Source organism: Gobius niger (genome assembly GCF_951799975.1).
Source record: "Gobius niger genome assembly, chromosome: 22".
Lineage (NCBI taxonomy): Eukaryota > Metazoa > Chordata > Actinopteri > Gobiiformes > Gobiidae > Gobius > Gobius niger.
In genome coordinates, this window is record NC_136873.1 from 10,151,222 (window position 1) to 10,163,159 (window position 11,938).

An 11,938-nucleotide genomic window follows, 5' to 3' on the forward strand; every position below is an offset into this window, starting at 1 on the left:
AACAAGGAAAGTAATTGCGGCTGCTGAAAGATGCTGTAGCCCAACCAAAGAGGAAAGTCATGGAGATGAAGAAGAAATATGGAAAGAGACCGAGTCTGTGTTTAAGTCAGCAGCCTCAGGCAAGATGAGTGTTAAGTCACACCATACTAAGCTCTCCGTTCATTCAAAGGCTTCCTCCAGACACTCCAGCAAGCACTCCAGCAAACATTCAAGTATGTACTATGCTAAAAAGCAAGATGCCGCTGCTGAAGTAGCAGCCAATGAAGCTGCATTGCAAGTTTTAATAGAACAAGAAAGTCATATTAAAGAAATTGAAAGACAAGAAGCAGAAATTGCACAGAAACAAAGAGAGCTAGAAGCTAAGCGCAGAGAAGTGCAGCGACTAGAAACAGTCAAGAAACTTAAGGCAGCTAAAGCACGACAGCAAGTTTACGAACAAGACGAATGTTCAAGTCAAGAAATTTATGGCCTACTTCACAGCTCTGACAGGAAAAATGAAGTCAAGCCCAAATACGATGACACACCCATCAAACGGGGCTCCTCACCACAAAATGTGAGACCTCAAGAAGTAAACACAATCGACCTGGTCAAGGCATTTGCAGAGACTCTTAATGCAAGTCGTCTTCCTGTCCCAGAGCCTACGGTATTCAGTGGCGATCCACTACGGTACAGTGATTGGAAGACTTCCTTTCAGATTTTGATCGACAGGAAAAATATACCTGCAGAAGAGAAAACATACTACCTGCGAAAGTATGTAGGTGGAGCTGCAAAGAAAGCAATAGAAAGCTACTTTCTACTTGGTACTGCGTCAGCCTACAATGCAGCTTGGAAAGTTCTTGAGGAGAGGTACGGTAATCCCTTCCTAACAGCCAAAGCCTTCAGAGACAAAATAGACGCATGGCCCAAGATAAGCTCTAAGAGCAGTGTTGAACTCCAAGAGTTTGCGGACTTTCTCCATAGCTGTGAAGCGGCTATGTCACAGTTTAAAGGGCTCCAAGTGCTCGACGATTGCAATGAAAACCAAAAGATGCTTGCAAAACTTCCTGACTGGCTCACATCAAGGTGGAACAGAAAGGTCACGGAAGCGCAAGAAGAGAGCCACACCTTTCCAAGCTTCAGCCAGTTCGCAAAGTTCATCTCACGTGAAGCCAAAATTGCATGTAATCCCATAACATCTCTCAGTGCTCTTAAACCAAGTGAAAGTGAAAGGATAAGGACATCGTCAAACAGGAGCCACAGCGCAAAGGTCCTGGCGACTAAGTCAAATGAAAGGATTAATCCAAGTTGTGTCTACTGTGAAAGGACAGGTCACAGTCTACTGAAGTGCTGGAAGTTCACAAATGAAAGCATTGATAAGAGACTAAAGTTTGTACAAGAGAACAAGTTATGCTTTGGTTGTCTCAAATCTGGCCATTGCTCAAAGGACTGTGAAACCAGAGAAACCTGTGACACATGTGGAAAGAAGCACCCTACATGTCTTCACGACAACCGAACTAAGGAAGAAAGAACTCAGACAAAGAACGATAAGTCAAAGATTGGCGACAAGACAGAGCAAAGAAACACCGATAGTTCACAAGAAGATGACAATGTTACACCGACAACAAGTGAAGCAACGTCTAACAGAGTTATGCAGAACAGTAAGGACACTCGCACATCCTCCATCATTCCAGTATGGGTGTCAGCTGAAAACAAGCCAGAGCATGAAGTTCTTGTGTACGCACTCCTTGATACACAGAGCGACACAACATTCATACTTGAAGAAACAGCAAAGGCTCTGCACACCACAAGTGAACCTGTTAAGCTAAAGCTTACTACAATGTCCTCCAGAAATCATGTAGTGTCCTGTCGCAAGCTCGCTGGTTTACAAGTACGAGGATTTCACTCAAACAAGATCATTTCTCTACCAGTGACATACGCAAAAGAATTTATACCTGCCAATGTAGATCATATTCCAACCCCTGAAACTGCCACGGTATGGCCCCATCTCGAACACATCGCAAATGAGATTGCTCCACTGCAAAGTTGTGATGTTGGCCTTCTGATTGGCTACAACTGCCCTCAAGCACTTGCTCCACGTCAAGTTGTGCTTGGCAAAGGAAACGAGCCATTTGCACAAAAAACGGATCTGGGATGGAGTATAGTGGGATTCGGCAATCTAAGTCCTGATTATGGAGATGCCTTTGGTACAAGTCGCCAAGTCATTGTGAAGCAAGTTGTGCCAGACATTCCGCACTCTTCAAGCCTCACCAGCGAAGTTCATCATGTCTCCAAAACAGAGATAAAGGAAGTGGTTTCACCTGCGGATGTTATAAAAATGTCAAAGCCTGATCTGATCGTGAAGGCTTCCAAGGATGTTAAGGTTTGCCAAGAAGATCTCAGATTTCTGACAAGCATGGAAGAAGACATTAAGCACAAAAGAGATGGTCATTATCAGGTGTTCAAGAGTGGAAAGCCTAACCTACCAAATAACAAAGAAAGCCCCAATCCACCTTTCAAACGCTTGGAAAGAAAGCTCAAAAAACCTAAACTTGCAGCCTTGAACTGGTTCAAGGATACTGATCTTCTCTCGCAGGAAGTTGTGACCAGTGGTGAAACCAAGGTGGGAGAGCTCTCAAGCAGTGACTTGGGAGTTAAAAAGGTCCTAAAGACACAGGCTAAAGAGCGAAGGTCATTTTTAGATCGCCTACACAAGTTCTCTGACTGGTCACGAAGAATCCAACCCATTGCCAGATTCAAGCGCTTTATGAAAGAAGGAAAGACTTACAAGCAAAGATCCTCTGGAGTAAGAAATCCACAAGAGAAAAGGGATGCAAGAATGAGGAAAGTGAAAATGAAGAGTGATCCAACCATGGATGAAAAGGGAAAACTCTACAAACTGGTCCATCTGGAGAGACCCATTCATGAGACAGTGGTCCTCTTGGAAGCAGGTTGATAATGCCCAACCTCACTCTACCTAAAATATTAATAAATAGTTCATAAGTTGTTAAATAAAAAGTTGCATAAAAGGTAATTCATAAGCCATTCATTAGTTCATAAGCAAAAGGTTGTTCTTTAAAAATCACAAGTGATTGGTGGGAGTGTAACTGTCTCTCACATTAAGTGTTATTTTGTCCATATCTTTCACTCCTACGCCCTCTAGTGGCAAGGTAGACGGAACAATTATTTAATTTTTTGGTTCCGCCCGACCTTAATTGATTGCGCACTCAGCCAAGCCATGCTACAGCAGCAGCTACGTATCAGCTCGTTACGCAAATTAAATTCAAAGGTAAAATAAATAAGAAGAAAACAAAGAAACTACAAGGAGAAAGATATTGGAGGTTTGTTTAGTTTGTTTATTTTAGTTAAATCGCCCAATTCGTATTTTAATATTTATTTTATATTTTAGAAAGCAAATTAAGAGCTCATGGACATTTAGCCCCTCGTGGAGGTCAGCTCACGAGGTTTGTCTTAAGTTTTACGTGTTTATTTTATGGTATTGTCAATTTTATGTTAATATTTGTTTGTTTTTCTTATTTGTGCCCAGTTCTCACGGGTTGCCAAGGTTGTCAAGCCAATAAACCCTGTTTTTTAAATACCTCGTGCCTATGCTAAATCCTTGAGGGTGCTACAAAAACAATACTGGGTTCTACAACTGCTCATATCAGAGGTCACAACAGAATTATACAAAGTCAGAGAATTGTTTAAAAGTGACAAAAAAGTGGCAAAAAAGTGAAAAAAAGTGGCAAAAAATGAAAAAAAAGGGGGAAAAAGTAGACAAAAAGAGACAAAAAAGTTGAAAAAAAAGTGGGAAAAAATGACAAAAAAGTGACAAAAAAGTAAAAATAAAATTGGAAAAAAGTGGAAAAAAAAAAGTGGCAAAAAAGAAAACAAAGAGACAAAAAAGTGGCAAAAAAAAGTGGAAAAAAATGACATAAAAGTGGCAGAAAAGTGACACAAAATTGGAAAAAAAGTGGGGGAAAAAGAAGTGGAATTTTTTTTTTACTTTACTAGAGCGGGGTTTTACTTTACTAGAGCGGGGTTTTTACTTTACTAGAGCGGGGTTTTTACTATACTAGAGCGGGGTTTTTACTTTACTAGAGCGGGGTTTTACTTTACTAGAGCGGGGTTTTTACTTTACTAGAGCGGGGTTTTACTTTACTAGAGCGGGGTTTTACTTTACTAGAGAAGTGTTTCTGTCAGAGCGAGCAGAGGCCGAGGGCAGTATTATATAAGGTAAAGAGTTTAGGCCCCAGCACAGAGCCTTGGGGGGCTCCACACTGTTTATCACTGATGAATCGGACATGACGCTCTCGTCTGTGAGACAAAATACACACAGTTTGAAAAGCCACGTTTAAAGTGAATTATGACTTTGGACAAAGGCCGGGAAAAATCGATTTGATTTTTAAAGGTCGAGTAGGTCAAATCGATTCATATTTTCAAAAAAATAAATGTTTGCTCTTTTTTTTTTTTTTTTTTTTTTTTTTTAGGTGTTTTTTTTTCTTCCGATTTTTTTTCATTTATTCTTTTAGATATGTTTATTTTTTTTCGTTTTTATTTTTAGATTTTTTTTAGGTGTTTTTTGTTTCTTAGATATTGTTTTTTTTGTTTTTTGGGGGGTTTTTTGTGTTAGATTTTTCTGACTTTTCAGTTCGAGAAAGGCTTGCACTTTAATTAAACACAATACATATATATGTTTAAAATGTATTTAAACTTCACAGTTGTTTTGTTTTAGATGGAGGAAAAAAATCATATCGAAACATACATCGAGTTTTTTGGGGGGGTAAAAAATTGCCCAGCTTTATTTCGATGGAAAAAAACTGTAATAATCATTGTTTTATTTAACCTCTTAACCCCCACTGGAACTGAGCACACTTTTGTGGTGGAAAGGAAATGGAAAAAAAGTGGAAAAAATTGACTAAAAAGTAGAAAAAAAAGTGGGGGGAAAAAGCGTGAAAAAAATGACAAAAAAAGTGCCAAAGAAGTGGCACAAAATCAGGAACTTGGTCCCCCAGGGGTCGATATTAGGACCCAAACTGTTTCTGTTGTACAACTGCTCGTATCAGAGGTCACAACAGAATTATACAAACTCTAAGAATTGTTTAAAAGTGACAAAAAAGTGGCAAAACAGTGTTAAAAAATGACAAAAAATTTGCAAAAAATGACAATAAAGTGGGAAAAAAAAGTGACAAAGAAGTGGCAATAAATCAGGATGGAGAAACTTGGTCCCCCAGGGGTCGATATTAGGACCCAAACTGTTTCTGTTGTACATAAATGATTTGTGTTAAGTTTCCACAAAGTTAAAATTTATATTATTTGCTGATGACACAATACTGGGTTCTACAACTGCTCGTATCAGAGGTCACAACAGAATTATACAAACTCAAAGAATTGTTTAAAAGTGACAAAAAATGGCAAAAAAGTGGCACAAAATGACAAAAAAGTGGCAAAAATATAACAAAAAATCACCTAAAAATGACAAATGACAAAAATGTCAAAAAAGTGACAAAAAAGTAGAAAAAAAGTGACAAAAAATGACAAAAAAGTTTTAAAAAAAAGTGACAAAAAAGTTTTAAAAAAAAGTGACAAAAAATTGGCTAAAAAGTGGAAAAAAAGTGACAAAAAAAGTGACAAAGAAGTGGCACAAAATCAGAATGGAGGAACTCAATATGTGGTGTCCCCCAGGGGTCAAATTTAGGACCTAAACTGTTTCTGCTTTACATAAATGATTTGTGTGAAACAAACACAACACTGGATTCTACAACTGCTCGTATCAGAGGTCACAACAGAATTATACAAACTCAAAGAATTGTTTAAAAGTGACAAGAAAGTGGCAGAAAATGACAAAAAAGTGGCAAAAAAGTAGAAAATAAGGGGCAAAAAAGAGACAAAAATGTGACACAAAAGTGGCCAAAAATAACGAAAAATCACATAAAAATGACAAAAATGACAAAAAATGACAAAAAAGTGACCAAAAAATAACAATTTAATAAAGTTGAACCTTGAAAAAAGTGACAAAAAGTGACAAAAAAGTGACACAAATTTGGGAAAAAAGCGTAAAAAAAACGACCAAAAAATGACCAAAGAAGTGGCACAAAATCAGGATGGAGGAACTTTGTCCCCCAGGGGTCGATATTCGGACCCAAACTGTTTCTGTTGTACATAAATGATTTGTGTGAAGTTAAAATGTGGATTATTTGCTGATGACACAATACTGGGTTCTACAACTGCTCGTATCAGACGTCTCAGGGATTATACTGGGTGTGATCTTCAGTCCTAAGGTTAGCTGGAGACAAAAATAAATAATATTTCTGGGCGTAACATGTGGCCATAATGGGTAAGTGTAGATATTTCTGGACTAAAAGTTCATCTCTCGGGGGAGAAAAGAGAAGCCTCGTGTGTCATTAAAACAAATGAACATTTATTTATGAGAAAAGGCCAGTGTTTGTGTCTCTGCTGAAGCTGCAGAGCCGGAGACTCGAGACGCAGGAAACGCCACAGAGGAAACGCAGCGGCCAATAGGAAGTCCTGTCCCAGGCAGATATCGCTGACATCACTTCCTCCAGAGTCAGCGCCGCTTTTAGACACGAGGCTGCAACCCCGCCTGAACCGGCTTTACCCAAATCTGACTAAACTAAAGTGTCAAAACAGGGAGAAAATGAGAGGAAAGCGAGGATGAAAACACGACAAAAAAGTGATGGAGATGCAACAAAAATACAGCAAAAGAGTAACAGGAAAAAAATGGGAAAAAAGTGACTAAAAAAGTGACTAAAAAAGTGAAAAAATCAGGGGGAAAAAGTGGAAAGAAATGAAGAAAAAAAAGTGGGAATTTTTTTTTTTAAAGTGGGGGAAAAGAAATGGAAAAAAAGTGGAAAAAATTGACTAAAAAGTAAAAAATGGGGGAAAAAGTGGGGGAAAATAGAGGGGGAAAAATTGGGAAAAAAAGTGGAAAAAAATTGACTTTTTTTAAGAGTAGAAAAAAATGTAAATAAGTGGAAAAATGGGGGGAAGTCAAAGAAATAAAAAAAAAAGTGGGGAAAAAATGAAAAAAGTGGGGAAATGGAAAAAAAAGTGACTAAAAAGTAAAATAAAAAAGGGGGGAATGTGAAAAAATTGGGGGAAAAAAGGAAAAAAAAATGGGACAAAACAATTTCTACTCTAAAAAAATGTCTAAGAAAGTGAAAAACAAAAGTGGGAAAAAAGTGGCAAAATGAGTTAAAAAAAGTGACTAAAGTGAAAAAATTGGGGAAAAATGAAATGGAAAAAGGCGAAAAAAAAGTAACTAAAATGTTTTTTAAAAAGGTGGAAAAGAAAGAGTAAAAAAAATGTGAAAAAATGTGGGACAAAAAGTGGAACCATTTTTTTTAAGAGGGAAAAAGTGAAAAACAAAAGTGGGAAAAAATGACAACAAATGACAAAAAAGCGGCTTTTTTTTAAAGAGTGACAAAACATCAACAGAAATGTATTTTTATTGTATTTCTCATGTTTATTTGTTCGGGACAGGGCATGTTCATGAACCTACATGGGGTTGTGACGAAAAGTGATGAAAATGTGGAAAACAAAACAAAAAAGCCAAAGTGACGACGACGTGAGGAAAGAGTTTAGAAGAGTTCAGTCTCAGCTTCCACTGGCCTGTGAGCTTTTAGATTTGGGTAAAGCTGAACTGGCCCATTATGTTTTCATCAGTGACTCCTCAGTGGCCGAGGCGCTGACGGAGCTTTATCTAAAGGGCTGACGGTTCCCAAAGCGCCTCAGCGACTCCCACGGCCCAAACAGGAGCCGCAGGTGCCGGATTAAACACAAACAAGGATAAAGTGAGAAAAACACGAGGCGGAGGGGAGTGAACGGGGCAATTACACTCCCAGGACTGAGACGAGGACACAGCGTGACCTCTGAACCCTACAGAGCACTCTCTGTGGTTCAGCTTTACCCAAATCTAACAACAAAATCACCTCCTCCAGAGTCAGTTTACCTAAATCTGAACACCAAAGTGTGAAAACAGGGATGAAAATGAGGAGAAAACGAGGATGAAAACACGACAAAAAAGTGATGAAGATGCAACAAACGTGTAACAGAAAAAAAATGAAAAGAAATTGGGAAAAAAGTGACTAAAAAAGTGAAAAATTGGGGGGAAAAGTGGGAAGAAATACAAAAAAAAGTGGGGGGAAAATGAAAAAAGTGACTAAAAAAGTCAAACAAAAATGGGGGAAAAAAGTAGGAAAAAAATTGGGACAAAAAGTGAAAAAAAAAAGACTTTTTTTTAGAGTAGAAAAAAAAAGTCTAACAAAGTGAAAAACAAAAGTGGGAAAAAAGTAAAAAAAAAAAAAAAAAAGTTGCATATTTTCTATAAAAAAAAGTGACTAAAGTGAAAAAAATTGGGGAGAAAATGGGGGGGAAAATGGAAAAAATGAAATGAAAAAGCAGAAAAAAGTAACTAAAACGTTTTTTGAAAAGGTGGGGAAAAGGTGAAAAAATGTGGGACAAAAAGTGAAGAAAAAAAAAAATTTAAGTGGGAAAAAGTGATGAAAATGCAAATATACGAGCCACAAAAACGTGCCGGAAAAGCAGCAAAACCACAATAAAAAAGCCATTTATGAAAACATAAAAAGACCGACCAAAAAGAAGCAATATGAAAGCAAAAAAGCACCAAGAATATGACAAAAAAGTGACGATGACGCAAGGAAAAAGCTGTTGTGTCGGACTTAGCTTTCAAATAAAAAGTGAAAAAAGTGGGGGAAAGGAAATGGAAAAATAGTGACTAAAAAAGTAAAACAAAAATGGGGAAAAAATTGACTTGTTTTCTTAGAGTAGAAAAAAAATGTCTAACAAAGTGAAAAACAAAAGTTGGAGAAAAGTAAAAAAAAAAAAAAAAAGTTACAAAAATGATGAAAAAGTGGCAAAATTTTCTACAAAAAAAAGGGACTAAAGTGGGGGGGAAATGGGAGAAAATGGGGGGAAAAGTGGCAAGAAATGGAGAGGAAAAAAATGGGGAAAAGTGGAAAAAATGAAATGAAAAAGCAGAAAAAAGTCACTAAAACGTTTTTTAAAAAGGTGGGGGAAAAAAGTGAAAAAATGTGGGACAAAAAGTGAAGAAAAAAATTAATTTAAATGGGAAAAAGTGATGAAAATGCAAAAATACGAGCCACAAAAACGTGCCAGAAAAGCAGCAAAACCACAATAAAAAGAGCGACGAAAAAGAAGCAACATGAAAACAAAAAAGCACCGAGAATATGACAAAAAAAAGTGACGACGACGCAAGGAAAAAGCTGTTGTGTCGGCCTTAGCTTTCAAATGAGGCTCTAAGCTGAACTGGAGGAGCCCAGTAATGACAGAGATATTAGCCAGAAGCCAAGTCCAAACCAAATGTGCCTTTGACAGTTTCCACAGAAGACAGAACTGATCCCTTTAGTGATTGAGCCAGACCCCCGATCACTCGTGGAGGAGCTCAGATCTGAGAGTTTCACCCGGGAAGATTCTGATGAGGGGGATTAAGGGACAGAATGACCCGATTTGTTTCTAAGACAGGACACTTTTGAAATGTAACCCCTTAACTCCCGCCTGAACCGAGCACATTTTCTCCAGTTTGGCTTTACCCCAATCCAAAAGCTTCTGGAAAAAAGGTGAGGAAATATGATGGAATGATGGAAATGTGACAAAAAAGTGAGAAAACATTGATGAAAAAGTGACGAAAAATTTATGAAAAAATTGACAAAAAATTGACAAAAAATGACAAATAAAATGACAAAAAATGTGATAAAAAGTGACAAAAAAATGACAAAAAATTGATAAAAAATTTACAAAAAATGACAAAAAATGAATTAAAAAAAGACAAAAAAATTATAAAAAATGATAAAAAAATTATTAAAAAATTGACAAAAAGTGACAAAAAAATTACAAAAAAATTACAAAAATGTGACAAAAATGTGATAAAAATGTGACAAAAAATGACAAAAAAATGACAAAAATGTGACAAAAAACTGACAAAAATGTGACAAAAAATTGAGGAAAAAATGACAAAAAAATGACAAAAATGTGACAAAAAACTGACAAAAAACTGACAAAAAAATGACAAAAATGTGACAAAAAAATGACAAAAATGTGACAAAAAAATGACAAAAATGTGACAAAAAAAAGACAAAAAAGTTACAAAAATGAGTTGAACAAAAAATGACGTGAGGAAAAAGATCCTCTCGGTTCAGGCGGGAGTTAAGAGGTTAAGAAGACACAGACATGGTCACAAAGCGCTCTACATGAGACAGTTTTACATTCACCCTCAGTGATGTGAGCTGGAGTGAGACCGACTGCACATCTGCACACACATCCTGGCCTATTGTACATGTTTTTACTTGTAGGGGAAACCGGAGTAAACCAGACACAGGGAGAACATGAGAACTCCACACACACACATCAACATGAAACGCTTTCCATTCAAGAAAAACTCCATCTTTGTTTTTGTCTTTCAGAATCAGTGAATAAACATGTGAAGACCTTTGGATCCAGAGGGTGGGAAAGGCTGCAGGTGTTACTCACTCAGACCCAGCAGCAGCAGCAGCAGCAGCGGCGGAGGTGGTGGTGTAGGTGTAGGTGGAGGAGGTGGAGAAGTTCTTCTGCTCCGTCCCATCGTTCACACACTTTCACCTCCGGGAGAACGGAGTCCGCGAGTCTGGGAGGAATGTGCGGGAGAAAGGCCTTTTGTGGGAGAACGTCGGGGTGTGAATGTTTGCAGCGTTTCCCGGGATAAGGCCCCCCTCCGGAGAGCGCCGGGGCTTTAGGAGGAGAGAGAGAGAGGGAGAGAGGGAGAGAGGGCCCTCCTCCTCACGGGACGGGCCCACCACAGCCCACTGCACTGCAAAAAACACACCATGCAGGCGAACCGGGAAACGTTTCATCCTCTTGCAGAGTCGCCGTCACTTATTAGTGGCCTTTTTGTCACTTTATTGTTGGGTTTGTCACGTTTTGGTCACATTTCTGTTACTATTTGTTGTATTTTTATCACTTTTTTGAAAAAAAAAAGTCACTTTTTCACATTTTTTGGTAGTCTTTTTTTTAAATTTTGTGTCTATTTTGTGGGTTTTTTTTGACATTTTTTGTTGTATTTTTATCACTTTTTTTCAAAACATTTTGTCACTTTTTTTTTCAAATTTTTGGTCGTTTTTTTTATTTTGTGTCTATTGTCATTTTTTTATCACTTTTTTCTACATTTTTGGTCACTTTTTTGTCATTTTTAGTTGTATTTTTATCACTTTTTTCTATTTTTTTTATTATTATTTTTATTTTGTGTCTATTTTTGTCATTTGTTTTTGTAACTTTTTTCAAACTTTGTGGTCGTTTTTTTTCACATTTTTTGTCTATTTTTTGTTCCTTTTTTGTTGTATTTTTATCACTTTTTTTTTTAAAGTCACTTTTTCACATTTTTTGGTAGTCTTTTCAATTTTGTGGGGTTTTTTTTGTCATATTTTGTTGTATTTTTATCACTTTTTTCAAAACATTTTGTCACTTTTTTCAAGTTTTTTGGTCGTTTTTTTTTGCAATTTTTTGTCGATTTTTTTTGCAATTTTTTGCTTCTATTTTGTCACTTTTTTTGTATTTTTATCACTTTTTTCAAATGTTTTGGGCGGTTTTTTTTGGCATTTTTTGGTCACTTTTTGAAACTTTTTTGTTTTATTTTTATCAGTTTTTTCAACAATTTTTGGTCATTTTTTGTAACTGTTTTGTTGTATTTTTGTCACTTTCTTGTCATCCTTAGTTGTATTTTCATCACTTGTTTCAAATGTTTTTGTAACTTTTTCAAACTTTTAGTCGTTTTTTCCCCACATTTTTTGTTGATTTTTTGTCATTTTTTTTGTTGATTTTTTGTCATTTTTTTGTTCCTTTTTTGTCACTTTTTAGTAATTTTTTGCTTCTATTTTGACACTTTTTGTTGTATTTTTATCACTTTTTCAATGTTTTGGGCGTTTTTTTT